This window comes from Notamacropus eugenii, chromosome 6, assembly GCF_028372415.1.
Source record: "Notamacropus eugenii isolate mMacEug1 chromosome 6, mMacEug1.pri_v2, whole genome shotgun sequence".
Classification (NCBI taxonomy): domain Eukaryota; kingdom Metazoa; phylum Chordata; class Mammalia; order Diprotodontia; family Macropodidae; genus Notamacropus; species Notamacropus eugenii.
Window position 1 is genome coordinate 43,201,742 of NC_092877.1, and position 26,577 is coordinate 43,228,318.

A 26,577-nucleotide genomic window follows, 5' to 3' on the forward strand; every position below is an offset into this window, starting at 1 on the left:
AGGTCTGAAAAATAGGGCAGTTATGACTATAAAATGAAATATTGCTTGTAAGTTGCTTTGCAACCTCACAGGAAAGCTGGGCCTTTGTCTGGTTGCCCTTTCTCCAAAGGATGTGATCAAACAGTTCCTCAAACAAAAAAATCAGACTATCAATAGAAATATGAAAAAAGTTTCAATTCACTATTAACAAAAGAAAAGCAAATTAAAATGTCTTTGAGATTCAATTACACAACCATTCTGTTGGCAAAAATGATTGAAAAGAAAAATGACAATTGTAGGAGGGACTATTGGAAGACAGGCTCAGTAATGCACTGTTGATATCTATATGAATTGGTCCACTTATTCTTGAAAGCACTGTTGGAAGTATACCCCTCAGATCACTAAAAGTCTAAATACCCTTTAACTCAGTGATAATATTACTAAAACTTCACGTAAAAAAGGCTAAAGGAAAAGAGAAAGGACCCATATGGACAAAATATTTAAAGCTGCTTTTTTCATTGTTTTAAAAAGAACTGGAAACAAGGTGGGTGCCCATCAACAGGGACTGACTTAGCAAATTGAGTGGCAAGAAGTGAAGAAGGGGGAGAAAAAACTTGAATGGCCTGTTCAAAATGATGAAGAAGTAAGGAAAACCAGAAGAATTTATACTAGAACACTGGCAATATAAAGGAAAACACCCATGAAAAATTTAAGAATGATGACCAATCAGGCCTCCTGAATATTTGGGAAACATGCTTCTTATCTCTTGGCAGAGACGTAATGGACTAGATAAGTAAAATGAAACATATAACTTCAGACATGGGACAGTACATAGATTTGTTGGCTTAACTGTGTTGTTTTAACATAAAGGAGTACTTTTGTTTGCGGAGGGGGGAATTTGGAAGAGAAAGTGATTTTGATATCATGAAAAGAGGTCCCAAAAAGAAAAAAGAGTAAATGAAACACTAAAAAAAATTACACAGAAGAGAGCAGTAAGAGAAGGAGAAGGGCAGACTAGCAGATAACAAGCATTTATTAAGTGTTTACTAAGTGCCAGGCACTGTGGTAATGGGGAAACTATTGGCAAGCCTAGAGGCCTGTATTGGGCTACCCGAGTCTTTCTTACCTCACCTCCCGAGGTCTTCGGCTGGCCACGCCGGATGCACATATGAGAGAAAGGACGTTCCAGAGTCAAACAGGGGTTGAGCTTTATTACAGGGTTTCGGTTACAAGTGCAGGGGCTCTTCTTTCTTAGGACGAAGAGGGGGAGATTTCCTAAGAAGGCTAAGCTTAAGGGAATGGAAGTAGAAGTACAAGCGGGGAGAGAGGGGGAGGGGAGAGAGGAAAGAAGCGAAGCGGAGCCCTACTTTTCTCTTTGGCTCCACACGTGCTAAGAGCTTTCTGGCTTCCTCAATCCTACTTAATCTTCAGCCACACAGTTTGCATCTCAATACCGTGCTGTTAGGTAACTAGGTGTGCTCCAATCCGGGACGACCTCGAGGGCAGGGAGACTCCACCCATCAGGTATCTCCAGGGGAGAGGCGGAAATACCCGAGCTAGCCGAGCTAGCTCGGTCTGACCTTCTCGAACCCCCGCTGTTCATGGAGGGCCTCGTAAGACTCTAAGATTTAGAAGTCCCACTTTTACCTGCCCGAGACTGTCCACACGGAATTGAGCTTCCAGTCCCAACATATCCCCTTCTTTGTTATGCGCGGAGCGCACCTGGCTCTAGAGCAAACAGTGGCTGGAGGCTGAGTGGATTAAGGAAGGCCTTTAGCATATGAGTACCTTACAACAAGACTTCATTCACACAGAAATCTGCAGCTAGCACAACTGACAAAGGGAGGCATCAAATAAAACAAAGATGAAACTAAATGGCTGAGTTACAACAGGGGAAGTGCAATCAACTAAAATCCCAAAGCATATTTTAAGAGAAGCAGCTGGTGTAGGCGCCTTACACGTCACCACTCCCTTAATCTTGCAAATGGATCTATACAGGTGGAAAATTGGTCACCTCCTCCCCACCCAAGTGTCCTGGGTTTGTGATATCAAAGTCCTCATTCAGCTGGCGAAAAAAGGATGCCTAGATGGGAAGCTGTCAGCAGCAGTGTCTGCGGTTGTGATGAGGGCTGCTTCCTCTCTGGGCAGCAAGGTTAAAGCTGTCAGCAGCAGGCTCAGGTGGTGTATGATCCTTCTCCGGGGTCTCTGGGCTCTCCGGGGTCTCCGCCTCCTGCGTCTCCGTCGTCTCCGACCTCGGTTCCCACCTACGGATCCTTCTAATGGGAATCCACGCATCACCTTTTCCTGTGGAGACACAAACATACCCTCGACCCCCTATTAGTATCTTAAAATGTCTCATAGCTGGAGTAGTATGTGCGCTCCTTGAGACAGCTGTATCAGGCTCTGATTGTATTAGGCCTCTTGATCTTAGCTCTGATTGTATTAGGCCTCTTGATCTTAGCTCTGATTGTATTAGGCGACCTTTTCCCCTTCTTTGTTTAGCGAGGATCGCCTTTAAGGTAAAGATGATAAGAATGCATAGTGGCTCTTTACTTAGGTATAGCTGCTGCCAGGTGCTTACAAATGCTTCATTAACATCTGTAAGGAACCTGACTTTCCCAGAATTTTTTCTTTTTAACAAACACAGGAGCATTCCAGGGTGCTAATTGCTCCTTAACCAATAGTAGTAGTGCCTGGAGTTTTTCTGGAGTCAAAGCCCAAATCGGGGTGTCTGACTTCCAATTCAAGGGTGGGGACTCCAGTGCAACTGCAATGGCCCTTACTAAAAATTTGATAGCTTCATCCCGAGGCGGCTCATAATGTCCCTGCCCCAGATGTTAAAACTAAGTCCTGGAATCACCAACGGCCATACGGTCCTTTGGCGATCCTCTGCCTCCCACTTTACTGGGTGCATTGTCTCTAAGGTATTTTGGCACCCTCCTATTCCCCACACTGGTCTCTGGCTTTCTTTGAGCTTCCAGTGCCTTAAGGGAAGGGCAATAGCTATGGGAAGCTGATCCTGGCCCCTCCCTGTACTTATTTCTTTCTGCCCAGGGGTAAGGCAGGCTCTGGCTAAGCTCTTCCAGTCATTAGGAGTCAGAATGAACTGACCGCTGAGAGTTTCAAGCATGGCTATAACAAAGGGTGAATTAGGGCCATGCTTGGTACAAGCCTCTTTAAGAGTCGCCACTCTCTTCCACTCTATGGGTATGTGGCTCCTCCGAACCCCACCGGGGACACTGGGGTCCGCTATTTCTAACACAGGAAATGTCCCTACATCTTCTCCATTCTCTATAGCCTTTCTTATTCCTTTTTCCAAACTGGACTGTGGCCCTGAACTGTCTGACCAATGGAGCAGGTTATAAGGAGGCGCGGAGGGAAGGCACGGCGTATTCTCCCCTGCCTCGCCTTTTCCATCCGCTAGATGGAGCTCCGAACCTATTTTTTCTCTACACTCCTTAACTTTCTGCTCGCCAGGGTTCTGCTCGCCAAGGTCCTCCCCTCCCCTCTCTCCGCTTCCACTCTTATTCCAATCCCGCCCTGGCCTCTCCGGCCCTTCCTTACAAAATTCTCGGAGGTCGTTTAACTCTATTGTGACCCCCGCCTCCCTGCATTCCCTGTGAAGTTTCTCAGCCCAGACCTCCTGTTCCTCTGGCTTTATTACTGGCAATTGATTCCTCATCCCTGCCCTTTTCCCAGGGGTTTGGGAAGCTTCTCTCCCCTTTCTCTCCTTCCGAATCTAGGATTCGGGACTCGCTTCTTTCACAGCCCCTTCCGGGTGTACCCCAAAAGCACCCAGGATTATCTACGCTCCCAATCCCTGTTGGGACGCCAACTGCCAAGCCTAGAGGCCTGTATTGGGCTACCCGAGTCTTTCTTACCTCACCTCCCGAGGTCTTCGGCTGGCCACGCCGGATGCACATATGAGAGAAAGGACGTTCCAGAGTCAAACAGGGGTTGAGCTTTATTACAGGGTTTCGGTTACAAGTGCAGGGGCTCTTCTTTCTTAGGACGAAGAGGGGGAGATTTCCTAAGAAGGCTAAGCTTAAGGGAATGGAAGTAGAAGTACAAGCGGGGAGAGAGGGGGAGGGGAGAGAGGAAAGAAGCGAAGCGGAGCCCTACTTTTCTCTTTGGCTCCACACGTGCTAAGAGCTTTCTGGCTTCCTCAATCCTACTTAATCTTCAGCCACACAGTTTGCATCTCAATACCGTGCTGTTAGGTAACTAGGTGTGCTCCAATCCGGGACGACCTCGAGGGCAGGGAGACTCCACCCATCAGGTATCTCCAGGGGAGAGGCGGAAATACCCGAGCTAGCCGAGCTAGCTCGGTCTGACCTTCTCGAACCCCCGCTGTTCATGGAGGGCCTCGTAAGACTCTAAGATTTAGAAGTCCCACTTTTACCTGCCCGAGACTGTCCACACGGAATTGAGCTTCCAGTCCCAACAAACTATGATGTCAGACTTAATACAGACAGTAAAAAACAGAGATAGTGGCTGTGTCTGTGATTTCTTTGGGGTAAGAAGCTCTAGCAACGACAGAAAACACCTACCAATGCAAGTTGCCAGCTTAAGCTCAAAGAGCAAGTCCAATTATAAAAAAGAAGTTATAATTAGCCCAGGATCACACAGCTAGTACATGTCAGCGGGAGCACTTTAACACAGGTTTTCCTCCACTTAAGGCTGGCTATCTTTCCAGTACAACAAACTATACATAACAGAAGTTTACATAATCACACATAATACTCCCTATACTTTTTATATGAAAAAAGTTCACGTTTATTAAGTTTGTAATAATAAAGAAAAACTGAAGAAAAATATAAGCAAAAGGTACACTTGTTTGTATCAGATAAAAAAACACTGAAATCTCTCTCAATAGGTTCAGGGTCAAAGCAGGAGTGTGTACCCGGCCTACACTATTATTTTCATATGGTGCTAGAAATGCTAATTTCACGAATTAGATGGAGGAGTGGATAGAGCACCAGCTGGGGAAGACTAATTTTTCTAAGTTCAAATCTGGCCTCAGACACTTAACTAGCTATGTGACCTTGGGAAAGTCACACCCCTATTTGCTTCAATTTCCTCATCTGTAAAATGAGCTGGAGAGGAAATGACAAAACCAATCCAGTATTTTTTGCCAAGAAAACACTAAATGGGGCAGGAAAAGTTGGACATGACTGAACAACAACAAAAGAAATGGAAGAAGAAAGAAGAGGTTCAAGAGGAGGAGAAAGAAGAAGAAACTGAAGAACTAAGAACCGGCAAAAAAGGAGGCAGAATAAAACAAGAGCCTGAATCTTAGGCCAAAAAAACCCTCTATTGAAAAATCCAGCTCTGACAAATCCAAATGTAACATTGTTTCACAGGGCCTCACGCAACTCTGAAAATAAGTTTCAGGGTAATTGCCTATCGACGTTGATAATGAGTTTAACCACTCCAATAGAATTTCAATTCTGGGCAAAAGCGAATTTTTGTTGAGTAAAAAATTGCTGTCTGGCTCACTTTTTCGTCTTTGTAATAATTGCTTCTTCCTTGTTTGCTTACTTTCTTTTTTTTCTTTCTTTCCTAACCTAATTCTTCCTTCTAGCTTATTGGCGATACGGGCCTTGTATCACGGGATCCAGGAGCTGAAATGTTCATTTGCGTACTCGCTTGTGTTTTGCCTCAGGGTTTCTGTTTCCAATTCTTAGCTCCCGGAGAAAATCTGCTTCCCAACGTTCCCACCGGAGGGTGTGTGAGCCTGGGGAAGTAGACGGATGCCTTCGTTCTGCCATACCCCAGATGCCCTGTGGCTTCAAGGAGCAACTTCCTCTCTGGCAGGACGAGCTTCAGGGAGCTCCTTCTGCCATACCCCAGATGCCCTGTGGCTTCAAGGAGCAACTTCCTCTCTGGCAGGACGAGCTTCAGGGAGCTCCTTGGCGAGCCTGCGTATGCGGCCGAGAACACCGCTGGGTGGGGAAATGGGAGAAGTTGGGGAGGTGGGTGGTCGCGCCGAGATGGTGGCGAGGAGGACGCAGGGACATGGGAATTAAAAGTGGAGGATGCGGGCATCGATCCCGCTACCTCTCGCATGCTAAGCGAGCGCTCTACCATCTGAGCTAATCCCCCGACGCTGAGACTACTCTCACAGAGTAATCCTCACAGCCACCTACATCACCAAACACATCAACCAGCGTCCAAGTCCTCTGCCCGCTTTGAACCGAAGGCCTAGGGGCGATCACATGGCCGAGCCGGAGGCAGACTCGGACGGAAGGAAGGCTTGAGCAGGCAGGGCCGAAAGAACCCGAAGGCAGATAGAAGCGGCCACAGCCAGGACAGGGGTCGCACTTCCTAGGGCTCTTTCCCAGGACCCTGTGTGCGTTGGCTGGATGGCTGGCCCGTCGGTCTCTGGCGGAGGGACGGACGCAGCCCCAAGCTGGGTTGGCAGGGACTCCGGTCCCCAGGCGTTTCCTTCTGACACCGGACAGGGGCTTCTTTCTGCGGGTCTGGGCCGGGTCGCTTCCCCAAGCCCCAAATAGGCCTGAAGCACGCTAGGGCGGTTCTTCGCCGAGCAAACGGCCCTGGGCCGGAGAGAGAACTGGAGCGCTTGTGTGGAGGTGGGCGGCGGGCGAACGAGCAAGGCTTAGGGACTAAGTGGCGAGGAGGGAGAGGGGCAGGGACAGACAGATAATTTCACCTGTACTCCCCGCATCCCTGGTCTCAGTGGGTTCAAGGAGGTAGTGGAGGGCTCAACGTGGTCCTGAAAGGGACGCAAAGGAGACGGAGGTCTGACGCAGGAGCCGGGCTGGCCGCTGCCGCCGCTACCTCCGCTGCCGCCTGAGTTTGTTCTTACTTCCGTTACACCAAGCACAACGCGGCGGCTTGCTGTTCTGTGGCTGAGCGGGCAAAGGCTCCTGCCTGTGTGCTTGGGGCGCGGCTCTCACGATCGAGTCCCCGGAGCCCCGTGCTCTAGACCCGGCTTAGCGTGCGTCTCGCCCTGAAGGTAGTTAACCCAAGAGGGACGCGGGATCCCTTCAGAGGCGAGTCTTCTTTTGCCTCTTTTCCTTTCGGACGGTCGCCTTCAGGCTGCAGAAACCCGATGCGGGGTATTTGCTCAGGCTGCCCTGTTGGTCGTGAGGGCTGGAGGTTACACGACCCGCGGCAGAACCAAAGAGAACACTTCTCCTAGGGCGCCCATGGAGAAACTAACTGTCAGTTCCGTCTCCTCTTCTCTCTGCAAACTCTGATCTGGGGAGAGGAAAATACCTCTCGTGGCGGGGCTCCCTCAGGGAACTGACGTCAGATCCTGCGGGCAGGACAAGAGCGTCTAAGCGTTCCAGCAGACGAGAGGAAAGTAGCCCCACGGATAGCCACCTGCTGCTTGCGAGCTCTTCGACGGGTACATCCCGGATCTTTCGTGTCGTCCAAGCCGTCTAAAATCCCTCGTGAGGACCGCGATCGCGGGAGAGCGCCCAGAAGGAAGGATGCGGTGCCGAAGACCGGCTGGGGGACAGCGTTTGGGATGCAGCTAGCTGATGGGCCGTGGGAAGGCTCCGTTGACGTTCCGTCAAGGGTCTTTTGCTGCAGGGAGCAGGAGAGTTTCTGGTTTTCTCCTTGGATCCCACTATTTAACTCCCGGCAAGGAGTAGGGAGGGTCCGTCGGGCCGAAATAGGCACCTCCTCAGTGCCCGGTGCGCATTGAAGTGTTTCGAAATTGGCGCTTTCGCTTCTTTCCAAGCCGAGGTTAGCTGACGGCTGTCCTGGAATGCCATGGTAGAGACTGGTGTCGAGGTAGGGACTGGAGCCACTGAGCAGAGGCTGTCTTGGTGCGGCGAGTGAGGGAGGAGGAGAGGAGCAGCGGAGCAAAGGGGCGAGGGAGGGGTGAGGTTGGTGGACCGAGAAGGGAAGGAAGGTGGGGCTGGCGCGTTTGTGGGTGAGCGTCTGCCTTCCTGGGGAGGACTGGGGAAAGGAATGGGCAAGTTGTGGTGCGGCGTAGTAGGAAGGGGAAAACAAGAAAAGGCCAGGTGACCTTTGTGTGTGCCCGGGATTGGGGAGTCAGGAAAGGGAAAGTGTCAAGAAGTAAGTGGGCGGTTTTTCTTTCTCCTTTTTTTCTTTCCTGCTGGAATGGGAGGAAAGGTAAAGTCTTGGCTCCGTGGCTTAGTTGGTTAAAGCGCCTGTCTAGTAAACAGGAGATCCTGGGTTCGAATCCCAGCGGGGCCTCCTTTTATTCTTATTCTTTTTTATTTTGCGTCTCACCGAATTCCTAAGAGAACAGCAAAAGCAGTATTCCTTTGAGAAAAGATTAGAGCCAGAGGGGACCTCAGTTGACTAGACAGCTAGTATTTATTAAGTGCCAGGTTCTGTACTAAGTGCTGGGCATAGAGAGAAAGAATATAGAGAGAGAATACAGACCTTGATCTCACCCAGTCTGATGGGGGCAGGGGGAACAATATGAAAACTACTACAAATAAAAAATTCAAATAAACCCTACATAGATAAGACCCACTGGGGGCATTCTCAGAGGGAAGACACTGACATCTTGCAGAAAGTCACTGATCTGAGCCTCCAGGGAAACTGAGAGGTGACAATGGGGAGGAAGAGGGTTCCAAACCTGGGAAATAAAGTGTGACAAAGCTCAGTCTGGATATAGAGTGCAGTGTGTGTGGTGGGGTAACAACTAGCTGGTCAGTGAATTGTATTACAGAGTACACGGAGGGTAGTAAGGTGCAAAAGATTGAAAAGGTAGAAAGAGGCGACTTTAATGACCTTAAAGAAAACCGAAGCTCAGGGAAATTGTTTCTTACCCAAAGTAACAAGAAGTAAGAATCGCAGGTGACATTTTTAAGTCAACTCCTCCGAGACTAAGGGAAGGAAAGAGGGTGTGTGTGTGTGTGTGTGTGTGTGTGTGTGTGTGTGTGTGAGATTGTCGGGCGGTGGAATAGGTGTGGGGGAATGATGCCCAGGAAGCCTTCTTGGAGGAGATGGACTAGAAAGTGTGCATGGGGCACAGTGTGAATAAGGAAAGGTCCAAAGACTGTAGAGGGCTTGGACAGAATGAGAGGTAGAGAGCTAATTCAATTTTTCCAGTTGATAGGGAGTAGTTTGAGATTGAGTGAGTTCTTGAGTATCAGAATACAGAGTTTATGCTTTATATAATAGGAAACTGGGATCACTGAAAGGTCGTTTTTTTTAAAGGAGCGATCATATTTCCTCTTAACTTTTTCCCTCTCCCATAAGCAATCCGCTTTCTCCACTTTAACAGCAAATAGTCATAAAAAAATACAGAAGCTTAAAATAAGAAAAGACAAATGATTTGTAGTAGAAATCTTAAGAGATGACTTTCCTTTCAAATGTAGAGTAGGTGTTATAGTTGAGCCGTTTTCAGTCGTGTCTAACTCTTCGTGACCGCATTTGGGATTTTGTTGGCAAAGATACTGGAGTGGCAGTTGGTCATGGAAATTTACCTTACCATATAAGAAAGTAAGAGGAGAGGTGGATAAGAGACGGAGGGGGGGAGGGGAAGGGGAGGACAAGGAGGGTAGGGGAGTTAATTGAAGGGAAGAAAGTTTGAGGAAGGTAAAAGTCAAAAGCAAAACAACTTTGAGAATGGACAGGGTGAAAGGAGAGAAAGAGGAGAATAATCATCGGGAAAATAGAATGGGAGAAAATGCATAGTAATCATAACAGTGGAAAAAAATTTTACAGCAAATTTTTCTGAGAAAGACCTTATTTCTCAAATATCTAGAGAACTGAGACAAATTTACAAAAATAAGAAACAATGCTGAATTAGTAAGTGGTCAAAGAATATGGACAGGTACTTATCAGACCTCATAATTAAATCTATCTGTAAACAAATGAAGAAATACTCTAAATCACTATTGATTAGAGAAATGCAAATTAAAACAGATCTAAGCTGCCACCTCGGCTAAAATGTGTGTATTTGTCCTTCCTTGACGAAGAGAACCACGTCTTCAGAGAAATAATGACCGTGACTTGCACTTGACTGTTTTGAGTGAAAGAGGGATGTGCAGGTCACCAGCCTCACTTTTTCTCCAGAGCCATCTGAATCCAGTGACCAGATATTCATCTGGAGATGACCCAGGATGTGGGAATCACACAGCTAGTGAGTGTCAAGTGTCTGACGTGAGATTTGAACTCAGATGCTCCTGACTCCTTCACTGGTGCTCTATCCACTGCACCACCTACCTGCCGGTATGACAGAAACGAAAAATGACAAATGTTGGATAGGATGTGGGAAAACTGAGATTTTAAGGACATTCATTTGCTTCTCAAATGAAATTCCAAGCTGTATATCTATGTACTGAGTATCTCTGGCATTCTAACATTTATTCATTTCATGTTATAAAAATAAAATAATTTATTTTATTTGGCTAAAATACAAGCTAAGAATTTTTTTTTTTGTAATGTAATGTTCAGGACACCAAGGCAGAGTGCTAGTTGTAATCTAGAATGTAGAGAATTTTAGAACCATACACTAGAATAAAGAAATTAGTTTCCTCATTGAAATTACCTTTAAAACCTTAAAAGGTTGATTAATTTTGTTGTGTTTTTGTTGCTGTTGTTACAAGGAAGGACTTATGGGGAAGGAGTACGTCCTGAAATTACTGATTTTTTAAAATCAATGAAACATATTTTTAGGTTTTTTTTCAGTAATTGTTTTTTTTTTTGCTAGGACCCTTATTTATGTGTTTGTTTGTTTATTTTCATTTATTTTCAGTGTTCCACAATCACTATCATACAACCTAGATTTTTTTTCTTTCCCTCCTTCCCACCTCCCACCTTCCTCCTCCTTCCCTGAGATGGCATACAATTTTATATAAGTTCTACACATATATTCCTATTAAATACATTTTCACCATAGTCATGTTGTATAGAAAAATTAAAATGAATGGGGAAAAATCATATAACAAACCAAAATGTAATACAAAAGAAAATGATCTGCTACAATCTACAATTGAATTCCATAGTTCTTTCTCTGGATGGGGAAGGCATTTTACCTTAAAAGACCATTGGGCATTTTTTAAGTCTTTGCATTGCAATGAAGTTCTAAGTCTACCAGAAAAAGTCCTCACACACTGTGGTTGTTGCTGTGTACAAAGTTCTCCTGGTTCTGCTCCTTACACTCAGCATCAGTTCATATAAGTCTTTCCAAGCATCTCTGAAGTCTTTCTGTTTATCATTTCTTACAGCACAATTGTATTCCATTACATTCACATACCACAATTTATTCAGCCATTCCCCAATTGATGGACATCCCCTTGATTTCCAGTTTTTGGCCACCACAAAGAAGTCTGCTATAAATATTTTTGTACATGTGGGACCCTTTCTCATTTATATGATCTCTTGGGGATACAGTCCTAGAAGTGGTATTGCTAGGTCAAAGGGTATGCACATTTTTGTAGCCCTTTTGCCATAGTTCCAAATTGCTCTCCAGAATGGTTGGATCAGCTCACAGCTCCACCAGCAATGAATTAGTGTTCCAACTCTCCCACATCTTCTCCAACATTTATGTTATTTCTTTACATGCTTTTCATGCTTCTCTTGATTCTTGTGTTAGAAAGTCAAATTTTCTATACAGTTCTGGTCTTTTCCTCAATATGAATGCTTCAAAGTCCTCTTTATCATTGAATGACCATTCATTTCCTTGAAATATTATATTCAGTTTTGCTGGGTAGGTGATTCCTGGTTTTAATCCCAGTTCCTTTGACTTCTGGAATATCCTATTCCAAGCCCTGTGATCCCTTAATATTGAAGCTGCCAGATCCTGTGTTATCCTGATTGTATTTCTACAATACTCAAATTGTTTCTTTCTAGCTGCTTGCAGTATTTTCTCCTTGATCTGGGAACTCTGAAATTTGGCCATAATATTCCTCGGAGTTTCTCTCGTCGGGTCTTTTTCAGGACATGATCCATAGATTCCTTCAATATTTATTTTGTCCTCTGGTTCTAGAATATCAGGACAGTTTTTCTTGAAAATTTCATGAAAGGTAATGTCTAGACTCTTTTTTTGATCATGGCTTTCAGGTAGTCCCATACTTTTTAAATTGTTTCTCCTGGATCTATTTTCCAATGAGATGTTTCACATTATCTTCTATTTTTTCAAACTTTTGGTTTTGTTTTTTAACTGCTTGGTTTATCTCATAGTCATTCATTTCCCTGAACTCAATTCTCTCTTTCAACAAATTATTTTGTTCAGTGAGCTTTTGAACCTTCTCCTCCATTTGGTTAATTCTGCTTTTGAAAGCCTCCTTTTCCTCATTGGCTTTTTGGACCTCTTTTTCCAATTGAGTTGGCCTCTTTTTAAAGGTGTTGTTTTCCTCAGCCTTTTTTTTTTTTTGGTTCTCCTTTAGTAAGAAGTCAACTTGCTTTTCAAGTTCTTCTATTGCCTGAGCCCAGTTTAAGTTCCCTTTGAAGGCCCTGGGGGCAGGGACCTTGACTTACTCTGACAGTATGCCTAGTTTTTCCTCATCCAAAAGAATGGGAGGAGACACCTGTTCACCAAGAAAGTAACCTTCTATGGTCTTATTTTTTTCCCTCTTTTTGGGGCATTTTTCCAGCCAGTTACTTGACTTCTGAGTTTCCTCTCCACAACCACCTCGCCTCCAGTTCCACCAAGCCAACACTGGGGGCTAAGATTCAGATGAGCTGCTCCAATCCCCCAGGGGCTTTAAGCAGGGGCAGAGCTGCTATTCAGTGTGAGATTAAAATCAGCTGCTCAGGTGGAGGCAGGGCCACCACACAGGGCTCAGTTCCTTCAGGGGCTTTACAATGAGGCCTTCCACAATGGATGTGGGCTGCTGCCTACCTTGAGACCCCCAGTCCACTGCTACCTCCGCTGCTGCTCCCCCAGGAGTCCTGAATTATGGAGACACCCTATTCCCTTCTTAGCCAGCAGAAAAAACCTTCTCACTGACCTTTAATGCCTGTGAGTTGAGGGTCTGCACTGCCACTGGAGATTCTGTCCCTGAAGCCTGCTCAGTCCTGCTCCTCCCAGTGCCACTTGGCCAAGGCTGGACTGGGCTCTGCTCCACCTCTGGTGTGACAGACATTTCCCGTTGGTCTTTCAGGTCACTGTGGGCTAGAAATCTCCACTCCATTGTTCTGTGGCTTCTGCTGCTCTAGAATTTGTTGAGAGTCCTTCTTTACAGGTACTTTATGGGCTGTGGGGGAAGAGCTAGTGTATGTGCGTCTTTCTACTCCTCCATCTTGGCTCCCTCCAATAAAATATATTTTTAAAATCCCTTCCTTTTCACTATGGGAACTAAGGTTACCACCCCAGGCTCTCATTCCCTAATTCCCTGAAATCAACCTAGTCCTTTCACAATAGCCAACATTCCAGTGGTTCCCCAGGTTTCTACCTTGGAAAACAGCTCTCTGGGTTTCTGGAGCAATGTTCCTTTTTTAAAATGTCCCAAGAAGGTAACTTTATTATCTTCTCCCCCCAACCCCCTCTAGCCCACATTAGCAAGGAAATTGATTTGGAAAAGGCAAACCTATCGTTTACTGGGAGCCACGGATACTGGAGGAACAACTGGACTGCTGCCCTTATAATCCCAGAAATGCCCACAGAGCTAGAGGAAGGCTTTTACGGCTTTGGAAGGGTTGGTGGCAGAATTTGCACAAGACCAGGCTGAGGATAGAAGAATGGGTTTTCATTTTCAGTGATCGTGATACCACTGACATTGTTGAAGTCATGAGCTTCAGTAGAGGACTGTGCCCCATGAAAGATAATCATTCTCAGCAGGAGACAAGAAAGAAAACCTAACCATAGCTAGTGGAGTGTCAAAGGACTTACCCATTAAGTAGACATTTAGCTTTTACTCCAAAGAGAAACTATTTTTAGATTCCCCACTAGATGGCAGACTCAAAGGGATATTTTGAAACAATCCCAGAGTAGAAGTTTTCAGTGACCCAAATGGGTTTCATTCTCTGTTCTGTATGTGATAATATCATCAATATGTTTTCCTCAGACAGAAGACATATAATTCCTGAACTGGCAAAATAGTGCAGCAATCTGAGAGATGGGCATCAAATTCACTATAGATCACAGGGATTATGAAGGCTTCAGGTGCCCATAACACTGGCTAGGGTCGATTACAGAATCCGTGAAAGAGAATCTGTCTGTACTCCAACCATTAAAGAGCACCGCCACCCTGTGTGTTAAAAAGGCGTCGACTTTTCCACTCTATTGCTAAAGCTCCTTCTTTTTGTATCCTTAGGCCTTAGCAGAGTGTCTGACACAAGACTACTTACTAAAGCCCTGTTGTCTCGCCGTACTTTCTTTACGTGCAGACCCCTATGACTGGGATGTAGGGAGCAACAAATTTTAGGTAAAACCTCATAAAGCTGTTTCCCACCTAACAGAATGATAACATCAACATGGGTAAAGATAGTACGAGATATTCCTCTGTAAACATACCGGAGCTCGAATGGAAAGTGGGAAGCAAATTTCTAGGGAAGGACATTGCCAAAGGTCATCGGGATCCTTCCTAGGGCAGGCATACTTCTATTGGACTGGAATGGAAGGGTGGGATTTTATTAGGTGAACACAGGAATGAAAGGCATAGGGAAGAAGACAGGTACAGAATGGAATCAATGTTCTCAACACAAGTTGCAGGACCCGACAGGGACCTTTCCAAGCTCAGGTTGGAAATTCGCTTCTTCTATCTTCAGGCACTATGACAAGTTCTCCGAGAATGAAGGGGCAAAAGGAGCTCAGAATCTTAGGTAATTGGATGATCCTTTGAAAACCTGTCAGTGAAGTTGCTCTAGCATAAATATCGTGGACTATCTTCCAAGTCCCCAGGGCTGTTCCATCACATCTTGGAATCTCCGAAAGGTATTAAGTTCGAAGAACGGAAAAACTGGACTGGAGGATGCGGGCATCGATCCCGCTACCTCTCGCATGCTAAGCGAGCGCTCTACCATCTGAGCTAATCCCCCAAGACACGGATTACTTCAGATAAGCTCCTGGATGACCTAATTTTCTCAATGCCTTTTGCACAGAAATTGAAATCCTAAAGGCTGGAAGGAACTGAGGAAAGAAAGAGCAAGGAGGGGACAGTAGAGAATACCAATGTGGTGAGAAAGAGACATTCGACTTTAAGGAAGGGGAATAGATGTAGTTTGTTGAAGAAGTGCGTGGTGTCTCAATTTCTGACATCCTTCAGAAAATTAGTAATGGATAATTGTAAGAGGCAGCATCCCAGATAAAATTTTCAAGGCAAATTGTTCCCAAGACGTTTCCTTCCAAAGATAATCTGTAAAATGATGTGATTGGCGGGGGTGGGGGAGTCATGGTGGGAAATGTGGCCTGATTAAGATATGTGGCATAGATGAAACAGACCTGAAGGGGGCTAGGGAATTCCTCTATCGCAACTGCAACTTTATCCTCATTTTATGGATGAGGAAAAATGAGCCCCAGAGATTTTCAGTAATTGCCCTCAGTTTACACAAAGAAATGACCATGAGAGCCATGGTTAGAATTCATTTCTCTCAACTCTAAATCTAGCACCTGTCTGACCCAGGAAAACTTCACTGGTTTAGATTTGTCCACCATGCCCCCCAGGAACTTCATAGTAAGGAACGTTGGTATTCACACCTCATCAACACCCTTGGCTCCTCTGATTGAAAGGGAGGACACCTATGCCAACCATCTCTTCCTTTCCCACCCAGCTGTGGTCCTTTGGACTTCTCCAATATGACTCTTCATCCAGTATCTTCTCTCCCACCTTCTTCCCCCTCCTCTGTTTTCACCTTCCTTTTATTTCTTGTCTTCCCTCACTAGATTGTCGAGTTCCTTAGGGCAAAGACTCTTGTTCTTTTTTGTATTTGTATCTCAAGGATTTAGCACAGCTTCTGGAACAGGTTGCTGTTCAGGCATTTTTCAGTCCTGTCCATTCTTTGCGACCTCATTTGGGGTTTTCTTGGCAAAGATACTGGAGTGGCTTGCTATTTCATTTTCCAGTTCATTTGACAGATGAGAAAACTAAGGCAAATGGGTTTAAGTGATTTACTCAGGGTCACAATGGTAGTATGGGCAGTGAGGTGGTGAAGTAGATAGCCCACTGGGATTGGAATCAGGAAGGCTCATCTTCATGAGCTTAACTCTATCCTCAGATGCTGACTGAAAAAAGGATTTATAAATGAAACTGCTAAAGGAGAGCTTTGGAAAAGAATGAGAACCACAGAGGAAAGACTTGGAAAGAGCATTCACAGCTTAGCACAAGCATTACAAAATCTTTTGTATAACAATCAGGATGTACCAATTAGAATCAAATGTCTCAATGAAATAAAAAGAGACAAAAATCTAAAGCTGGAACAAAAAGAAGTAAATAAGGTATCTAATATCACCATTACTTAACCTGGAAAACAGAGCAAGGAAAAATACTTTTAAAGTCATTTGGACTAATTGAAGGCTATGATCCTGAAGACAAGTGAAGGATAGGGAAAACTCTGAGTGAAGCAGTCAAAATCATCACAGTGAAACTTCTCAAACACAAGCAAACCAACATCCTGCCAGGGACTTTGGAGTTTTTGGCTGGAAGGTGTTCTCATCCTCACACTTCAGGACTGATGGGGATTCAGATGACACATTTCAGAGGATGGAGTGTCTTGGGAGCCATGTATCTGGCATGCAGCTGCTTCAGCAGAAATGAAGCAGGAAGTCTTCAGCTTCCTGGAAAATCCAAGTGATTCATTTCTTCTGGTGACTAGCAGAGGAAGAAGATGGAGACAGGGAGGGCCTGTGCTCCATCAACTCCTGGGTTGCACTGGAGAACTTATGACTGGTAGGGAATTCTGGAGGGAATTGAAAGAAAGAAAAAGTGGGGGATGGAGATGTTGTCTCTGACATGCTAAGCAAGCTCCGAACCACTGAGCTATTTTCCCCAGATGTAGAAACATCATGAACAGGACATATGCTTAGAGCCCTTCTTCTAATGAATTAAAATACTAAAAAACAACAGGATCCTGGGGAGGAGAGGTATGGCAGGGAGGAAAAACATGCAGAGTGTCAATGTAGCTGAAGGAAGAATCAGACCTTAGGGTTGATGAGGGGATATCACTGGAGTTAGAAAGGTCAATGAAAGGGCCTCCTAGGCTCCTTTACAGGCAGCTGTGATGAATTTTGAGGGGATGCGGCACTTCATATGCTTTTCAAGGAATCAATTCCCAATGCTCTGTAAAAGGATGGAGAGAAAAGGGTTTAAAAAGTACATCCTGATCAAAGCAGGTGACAAGGATTAGATTTAGACCTGAAAGGGATCACTAGAACTCTGCACGCAACTATGTGAAATGCAAGGGGATTTGCCATAGTAGGAGTCTGTGACAATTCTGACAATCATTTCTCTGCCTTTAACAGGTCTGAGATGGAGGAGTCTCAGCACTGATTTCTAGGGTCCTGAAGACTTCTGCTTCTCTGAAGGAGCAAAAGGGAAACAATTCAGCTGGAAGGCATCTGGTAGCAGCAGAAAGGAAGGGAACTCAATAGGCCAGCCTCACATGGGATGGAATGAGGAAGAAGAGAAAAAGCCTAAGGGAGATAGGGAGGAACAGACAGATACTTGTTCAACCCAGGTAAGTGAGTCTGCACTCTGAAGAGTAAACAAGTCAGGTGCATGCTTTGGCCTTGACCTCAGGAGATAATTGTAATGAATTCTGTGTTCTCTTATGCTTGGAAATGATTTTAAAGGGTGAGGCATTCAACTCTAAGTGTTAGTCAAGCAGTCAGATGGAAGGACTCTTATGCACAGTAAGGCTTGGTAAAACCCTTTTCCTGTCTATAACTCTCCCCAACCTCCTTACACTCTCAGCCAGTCACAGATTGAAACTTATAACCTTCACCCTCCTAGACTGTCAAGTTCAAGCCAAAAGAAGAAGTTGAAAAAGGAATCACTTGCCTAATGGAATGCCAAAGTTATTTACATAGATGCTCTTAGATTCATTTTTCCTTAGAATGGGGGGAGGGGGCATCGACACCTCATCTTCCTCGTTGTGTCCCATTCCACTGCCCAGCCCTCAGTTCCTGTCCCCTTCAAAAGGAATCATCTCCAGGCTGCATCCTTGTTTCTCATTCAGGACTCAAAGTGAGAGCCCAGCTAGTAGGTTTTCTAGTTAGAAATTTCTTCTTGGGAATCAAAATTAAAAGAGTCTCTGTGGCTAGCTTTGGTATCCTGAGTCCCCTGGGGTGAAAGAACTGTTCTCTGACTCCTACTTTGCTTTTTCTTTGGGCTTGTTTCTATTCCAAATTATGGACTTAGACAATAACATTTTGCATGTTCCAGTGGGATGAGAGTGGGAGAAGAGAATCCATGTTCACTTAAACCTCCAAAAATAATTCCTTGGTGGAGTTGTGAATTGATCCAACCATTCTGGAGAGTAATCTGGAACTCCTCAAAGGGCAAACTGTCTATACCCTTTGATCCAGCAATACCACTACTAGGTCTGTATCCCAAAGAGATAATTTAAAAAAAAGTCCTAGTAAATGTGGGCTGGGCTGGTTATGGGCTTTAGGCAGCTTTCTTCTAGCAGCCTGTGGAGGAATGGAAATAGCTTAGGAAGGTTACAAGTCCAGTAGATAAGAGATGGGGGAAAGGATGTCTCTGAAAGTGACTAGCTAAAACAGAGGGTTTTTTGTTTTTTGTTTTTTGCCTTGAATAGTAAACAGGAGATCCTACATGCAATGGCGGGGGGAGGGGGGGAGGGCGGTGCTGGGGGGGGAAAGACAAATAATCGCTTAACATGATAATAAATGTAAGATTATTGGCACCAAGGTGAATTTCTAGGCATCACTAATGACCCTGGGGGAAGGAGGGGGAGGTGTGTGGATTGTAGAATTTCAATAATGTCAAAGAAATTAGCATCCTCAGTGAAATTTTCTAACAAGCAAACAGCTGGTTTTCCTTAACTGATTTTCTTTGTTACAAGCATAAGTCTCAATGGCTGGGGTTGGGGGAAAAGATTACACCCTAAAATGACTGTGATGCAAAAACCAAAAGTCATTAATAAAAACTTAAAAAAAAGGAATATTAATGAAACTTAAAAACATTATCTCCATTTCCCTACTCCAAATTTAAACTACCACCAAATGGCTATCACTGACACTAACATTTATTTCTTAGACTTTTCCATGGATAACTAGCTATCTAGGTAGGGTACTGATGTTCCTTTTTAAAATAAGTGACAAATAAATGACTTGCCTACTGGAAAGACAACTACATTTATATTCAATAAATAATGGACCCCCAAATGCAAGTTATTCTTTTGCTATCCCTATACAATAGCAGTTGTGAAAGTTGAGGCACATTCACATGGGAAATAAGAATAACAGAAGACAAAATCTGGAAGATTTATTAGTCAGATCCATTGCCTTTGATAAATTTCCATTCCATATTTGGAATATGGCTATTTCTACAGACTGAATAACTGAAGGAAAAGATTCATAAGACTTGCTTCACCTAAGGAGAAACAAAATTGGTTCTGTGGGATTTGTAGATTCAGGAACAGCCAATTCTGGAAACTGGGAGGTTGGTTTTATTAGAAGAAACTGCTGTGCAAAAGAGATTTTGGACCTAGATGGGAAGGACTATTTTCAGGTACTGTTAACGGCCAAACATAGTATTGTCTGTAGAAAAATCACTCTAATGTGATCTGAGGTAAGACATGTTACAAAGTAATTGAAGGTCCACACTTAGAAGGGACATCTTAGGTCTGGTCTTGGGAGGTAATATAAATCTGCGAGCACAGAAATGTCATAAGCAGTCCTTTCTCCTGATAATTGAAGAAGAGTAGGAGAGTTTTCCATCCTTGTATCTCATCATCAGGAAGTCAAGGATGTTTGATGATTTTAGCCTTAAGATTCAGACTAAAACACCTGAGGTTCTCTTGCTGTGGTCAGAGGAATTTTCTAGGAAAGAAGGAAAGACATGATTATAGCAACATCAAACTGTTTTGTGAAGTTGTTGCTGATAAATTTGGCTGGCTTTTAACTATTCACTCTTTTCCTCGTGTTTGAGAAATGTTAGAGATTTGAAACTTGAAAACCAATATATTGCTATTATTTCCTCTTATAGTTCATTAAATGAATAAATTTTAAGTTACACAATTTGTACAAAATTCAGGGGACATGAAGATCCTCTTCACTAAATTCTAGCTTATCAAAGATAATTTATGAGGAGGTATGTGTAGACACCAGATTGCTACATTAATCGCAAAGCCTTCATTGAAACATCACATTATGAAATTTAAAGCTGACTTTGTTTTTTAGTTTTGCTTAATAAGGGAATGTGAGACTGGAATAGTTTCAAGGAGATTGGACTTGATTAATAAAATATATCTATATATCACACACATGTATGTATATAGTGAACTATGCCAAAAACTTATACACATTCAGATTCAAGGAGATTGGACATGACTAATAATACGTATATATAATACATAAGATGTAAATAAATGTATATATATGTATATTTATCATGCGAACTATGCAGAAAACGTACAAATTCGGATTTTACATTTTTTTGCATCACTGTTTTATTAAAAACACGATCTTTATCTATCTCTAAATTGTAAACAGTAAGGAACTGTAAATTCACTATTTGTTGCAGGTATTTATTATGAAACAAATGCAACATCCAGGGATACTGTTAAATAAACCGCACTCTCTCTACAAACAAAACAATGTTTCTAAAGTGATTGTGTATATATCTGTGTATCTATGTGTGAAGGCTTAGCTCCTCTTTCATCGAGTTTTCAGGTTCTTCATCACCAATTAGATATCAGCGTTCTACACACACACACACACACACACACACACACACACACACACACACACACACACACACACACACACACACACACACACCACTCAATCCGGTAGCCTCTTCTCTGAGGGGAAGGGGTGGCGCAGTGCAGAAGGAGAAGAGCCTCCAAGTGGAGGTGTTTATTCTAAGGAAGACAGAACCTGGTACATGATCGTTATTTTCAAATGTTTCAAGGTTTATCAGATGAAAGAAGGATTAGACAGTCAGTTTTGCAATATTTGATGAAACTGAAAGTAAATAATTTTAGTTTGTAAAGGAACTTCCTAAAAATGAGATCTCTCCGGGGGAGGTTCGTCAATTCCCCTTACTTTCCAGGTATATTATAGGCAGAATACTTGCTTCTATGACCTTTGCAAATTCTTCTTCCTTGTTTGACAAGTAAATCGTCCAAGGAAACTCAAAAGATTAGAGCCCACAAACTCATTGGGCCCCTTAAAAAAGACAACAGCGTTTGCCTTCCAAATTTTTGGAAATGTTAAAGTGGAAGGATAGAGACGTCTTTATCGATCTCCAGTGAATTCGTCTTACTAGGGTTCCACAACAATCCCAACAGGAAACTTCCCAAAGAAAGTATGTATCGATGAGCCCTCTGCTTTTAATACCTCAGAGGTTGACAGTTCCATCATACGACTCCTAGACAGAAGAAATAGATTTTGAGCTATTTGAGCAGAAAGGAAAAGATTCAACTTAGTGATGCCTCAAGGTAGCTGAAAGGGAAGGAAAAGAGTAGCCTTGGAATGAGAGGCGCTCTCTGGGGAAGAAGGGAGAACATCAAGGGAGAGACACAGAAACAGAGACTGAGACAGAAACAGAGAGGAATAGACAGACTCTTGGCCTAGGAGGGGTAAGCTTCTAAACCTGGATCTGACTGTGACATCGCGAGAGCATAATTTGGGGCGGTGGGAGGAAGGTTTTTTTTTTTTTTCAAACCTTAAGGTCAAGAGTCTTTCCCTCTGGATGTATTAGTAAGTAGTCTCTTGAAGCTGAGCGCCTTTCCAAAGCTCGTCGAGAGCTTCCTTTGGCATCAGCTTCTTTTCGGATAGGTAGCGGGGACATTTTTATTTTGTCACTCCCAAAAGTGTGACTTAAAGTTCGTTTTCCATGGTGGCTCGCAGGGTCTCTCACATATTGCTGTCACTCCCAAAGACCAGGTCTGTAGTACGCCTGAGGGCTGTTTGTGGGGCGAACTTCCGAATTCAACAAGTGGCTTTGATCCTTTCACTTTCTTGAAGGAGAATCCCACAGCAGAAGACTGGGGAAGGTACTTGGCCCTTAGAAAAGCAAGATAGCAGCATGGAGATACCGGGGATCGAACCCGGGGCCTCACGCATGCAAAGCGTGCGCTCTACCACTGAGCTATATCCCCAACGTGGCTCGAATTTTTTCACTTCCTTCTAATAAATAACATCCATTTTGCTCTGACGAAGGGTGGGTTCGGTGAGAATGGTATTACTCGAAGACCCGCCAATAACAGGTACATCCAAGAAACATAAAAGCCAAAACCCATACAATTTGAACTTCACTAGAGAGATAATAGCGAGATCCTGAAGATTTTGGGGCAAAAGAAACTATTTTGTGTAAATGAAAGGTACAATAAGAACCCCACGGAACTGAAAGCTTTGTAATTATAATGCTCAAACTTGATCTAGAAGAAGAGACATGGAAAATTAATTCACCTCCTTTCTTCGAGGAAGGGGTAAAAGTATTTTTATGGCCATACGTTCTATGACCCAGACATTGAGCTAAGGGTTGGGGATACATTTTTTAAAAAACAGTACAGTCTTTGCTCTCAAAGAATTTATATTATAATAGGCAAAACAATAATCTAAAATACTACTCACCAGAGAAAATTTTTTATATTAATATTATTTTTAATAGAACTGTTTTCTCTGCCTTCTGCTTCCTTCCAGTCCAAATGGAAGGGAAAAAGAAAAACAACCCATTTGTAACAAACATGAATAGTTAAGCATAGACAAGCATTAGCTATTGTCCAAAAAAAAGAGACTCATTCTGAGCTCTGAGTGCATCACTTCTCTGTAGGTAGGTAGCATTTTACATCACGATTTCTCTGGAATCATGGACGGTAATTACATTAATCAGAATTCTAACGTCTTTCCGAGTTGTTTGTCTTTACGATAGTTTTGTTACTGTTGAAAGTGTTGCCCTCCCTTTGCATCAATTCAAAAAAGTTTTCCCTGGTTTATCTGATACAATCCCTTTGATCATTTCTTACAGCATAACAGTATTTCATTATATCATATACCATAATTTGACTATGTCCCATTTGATGGGCATCCCCTTAGTTTCTTGTTCTTGCCAGCACAAATGAGCTGCTGCAATATTTTTGCATGTATTGGCCCTTTCCCTCTTTCTATTTATCCCTTTGGAATCTAAGGCCAGCAGTGACAATTTGGAGTCAAAATGTATTTCAGTTAAACAATTGGGAGAGGGGATTTTCCAAATTGCTTTCTAAAATTAATGGACCAATTCACAGTTTTACCAACACAGCATAAAAATATTGCTTTCCCCAGAACCTCACCAACGTTTGGCATCTTCTTCTTCTTCTTCTTCTTCTTCTTCTTCTTCTTCTTCTTCTTCTTCTTCTTCTTCTTCTTCTTCTTCTTTTTTGGCCAACTTAAAGAATATGAAGCAAAACCTTAGAGATGTTATCTCTGAAATGAGAACTTCTGACTTTTCCACCTAGCCCAGCATGAAAATTGAGGCTGTGTTCCCAATTAGTCCTAATGATCAGGAGTGGGGGTTGAGTCCTAGAAGTAGAGGATAGTCTGCATTTCATCGGTTTCTCAGTTTCATTGGAGATCTGCAGGATGTAGGCAGCAATCCTACTACCTCTAGCACTGAGTGCTCTACCATTTTAGCTAATACCCTAGAGCTGCCATCAAAACTAACAGGCTTCCTACTAGCCAAACTCACTCAATGCAAGCATTTGTTCCTTGTAGCCATTGACACTGCAGATCATCCTCTTCTCTTTGGCATTCTCTTTCCTCTCTAAGTTTTAGGGGTACTAATCTCTCCTGGTTCTCCTCCTACCCATCTGGCTTATCTTCTCAGTCTCCTTTGCTGGATCTTCTTTCAGGTCACAGGTGGTCTGCTAACCACAGTGTCTCCAAGAGCTTTGTTTTCCCCTAATACCCCACTAGATGTTCTCTAGGCTGGAATGTTAGAAGCTTTTGCTCTTAACTGGGCTTGAGGAACTAAATATAAGTTAACCTTTCATTTGCATTTCTGTTGTATTTGTGATAATGTCATTATCATTATACATATAACTATAGTATTAGTAATTCAACATAGCACTTCAAATTTTACAAAATTTTCCTCCCAACAACTTTATGAGGTAGAGAATATAATTATTATTATATCTATTTTGCAAATGAGAAAAATGAAGATGACAGAGGTTAAATTAGTGTCAGAATTGGGTTAAATCAGAGGTTAAATCAATGTCAGAACTGGGTTAAATCAGTTAAATCACTGGTTAAATCAGTGTCAGAATCAGTGTCACACCATATGTCCTGATACCAGTACTATTTCTGTTTCTACTACATCAAATTCTTTTTTCCATTATCAGAATTCTTACCAAAGCATCAACCAATAAATACATACAACATTTTACCCCTCAACATGAGATAGCATAAAATAGTTCACAAAACACATACATGTGCAGATCTTGACTTGTAGCCTTTTCAAATTGACCAACTTACCATCAGTACGGGAATTGACCTTGATGTTGTGCTCATTCTCATTGAAAGCATTTGTCAACATGGCTGAAAACATCATGCTAAAAAGCATGGGAGCAAGCGCACAGCCCTGTTTCACTCTATTGGTGACAGGGAAGGCACAAGAGCTTTGTTTATTCTCCAGAATCCGGGCAAACATGCCATCATGAAATTGACATACAATATTGATGAACTTCTCCAGGCAACCAAATTTTGACATAGTTTTCCATAAGCCCTCATGACTAACAGTGTCAAAGGCCTCAGTCAGATCTACAAATGTTGTGTACAGAGCTCTGTTCTGCTCCTTGGCAGGGAGTGTTGATGAATGATTTTCTGTTTGCAGATGATTGTGCCCTCAATGCAGCCTCTGAAGCTGAGATGCAACAAAGTATGGATCAATTCTCTGCTGCCTGTGCTAATTTTGGCCTAATAATTAACACCAAGAAAACACAGCTGTTCCATCAGCCACCACCACACCATCCATATATGGAACCATTGGTTACAACAAATGGAGAAGTTTTGAATGCTGTGGATAAGTTCACTTACCTTGGTAGTGTACTTTCCAGGGATGTACTTATTGACAATGAGATTGATGCACGCATTGCCAGAGCTAGCTCAGTGTTTGGGGAGGCTCAGAAGAAAAGTTTGGGAGAGAGACTGACTACCAAACTGAAGGTCTACAGAGCCGTTGTGCTGACCTCATTGTTATATGCTTGTGAAACATGGATAGTGTACCAGCGCCATGCCAGGAAACTAAATCGCTTCCATTTGTACTGTCTTAGGAACATTCTAAAGATCACCTAGCAGGATAAGGTACCAGACACTGAGATCCTTGCTCGAGCTGAATTGCCAAGTATTCAAACTATGCTTCAGAGAGCACAACTCCGATGGGCTGGCCACGTTGTTCCAATGCAAAATGTAGGCTTCCCCAAAAGACTATTTTATGGAGAACTTGCATGAGGCAGGCGATCACATGGTGGCCAGAAGAAATGATACAAGGATGCTCTCAAGGTCTCTCTCAAGAACTTTGGGTTTGACTGTGCAACATGGGAGACACTGGCACAGGACCATTCAGCATGGTGTGCCCACATCAGAAAAGGTGCTGTGCTCTGAGCAAAGCAGAATTGAGACAGTACAAAGTAAGCACAAGATGCGCAAATTTGGGATATCCACCCCAAATATTCACATGGACTACCTGTGCTCAACCAGTGGTAGAGCATTTCTAGCACATATTGGTCTGATCAGCCACAGTCAGACACAATGAAGTTTCACTTTACAATGGATGTCATTTTGGTCCTCTTCGAAGACGAAGGACAACAACCAACCAACCAACATGTACAGATTATCCCAAGTCTTACTATGGCTTTAAGCTTTAATAGCTTAAACACCCAGTATATAAACACAGACTAATACTCATGTCTTTATTTGACTGAGTCATACCACACATATTATTTGCAGTGACATTTCAGTATGTATGATTTATTTAGTAGTTTACATATGAAGATACAAGCATTATCATTGTACATAAAAGAATATATCTATATCTATGTTTATATCTAAATCTATAAATCCTAAAACTCAGGCTTATAGGATCATAGATTCAGAGCTAGAGGAGAGCTTAAAGGTCAATGTATTAAAACCCTTCATTTTTTAAGGAAGTGGACACTGAGTCCCAGAGAGGTTAAATGACTTAAGGTCACATGGCTAGTAAGGCAGACTTTAAACTGAAATATTTCTAACTCCATGTTCAATACTCTGTTCAGTATTCCATATTGCCTCTCCTTTGATACTTAACATGATGTTGGAAGCAACGAAACACTTAAGACACAAATCCAGAAAGAATATTGATTTTGTAAAAGACAAAACATTTAAGGCCTAGGTAAATTTAAAACAGGTATGATTGTTGACATGCATAACAAAATAGAGAGACATGTGTAAAATGTGGTACAACACAAAAATTAGATTTAAGTATTTTTCAGTGACCCAAGACAATTCCAAAAGACTCATGACGGAAAATGTTATCCACAACCAGAGAAAAACTA

General features: G+C 43.1%; 4 non-coding genes across 4 annotated transcripts; 1 reads left to right on the plus strand and 3 right to left on the minus strand.

Moving 5' to 3' along the window:
• Window positions 1-6,011: 6,011 nt before the first annotated feature.
• TRNAA-AGC (transfer RNA alanine (anticodon AGC)) lies at window positions 6,012-6,084 on the minus strand. The gene has a single exon. It is a non-coding gene; the product is annotated as a tRNA-Ala (tRNA).
• A 2,017-nt stretch (window positions 6,085-8,101) lies between these two features.
• TRNAT-AGU (transfer RNA threonine (anticodon AGU)) lies at window positions 8,102-8,175 on the plus strand. The gene has a single exon. It is a non-coding gene; the product is annotated as a tRNA-Thr (tRNA).
• Window positions 8,176-14,846: 6,671 nt separating this feature from the next.
• Window positions 14,847-14,919, minus strand: TRNAA-AGC (transfer RNA alanine (anticodon AGC)). Its single transcript has one exon. It is a non-coding gene; the product is annotated as a tRNA-Ala (tRNA).
• A 7,176-nt stretch (window positions 14,920-22,095) lies between these two features.
• On the minus strand, window positions 22,096-22,167 carry TRNAA-UGC (transfer RNA alanine (anticodon UGC)). Its single transcript has one exon. It is a non-coding gene; the product is annotated as a tRNA-Ala (tRNA).
• Between the last annotated feature and the right edge of the window lie 4,410 nt (window positions 22,168-26,577).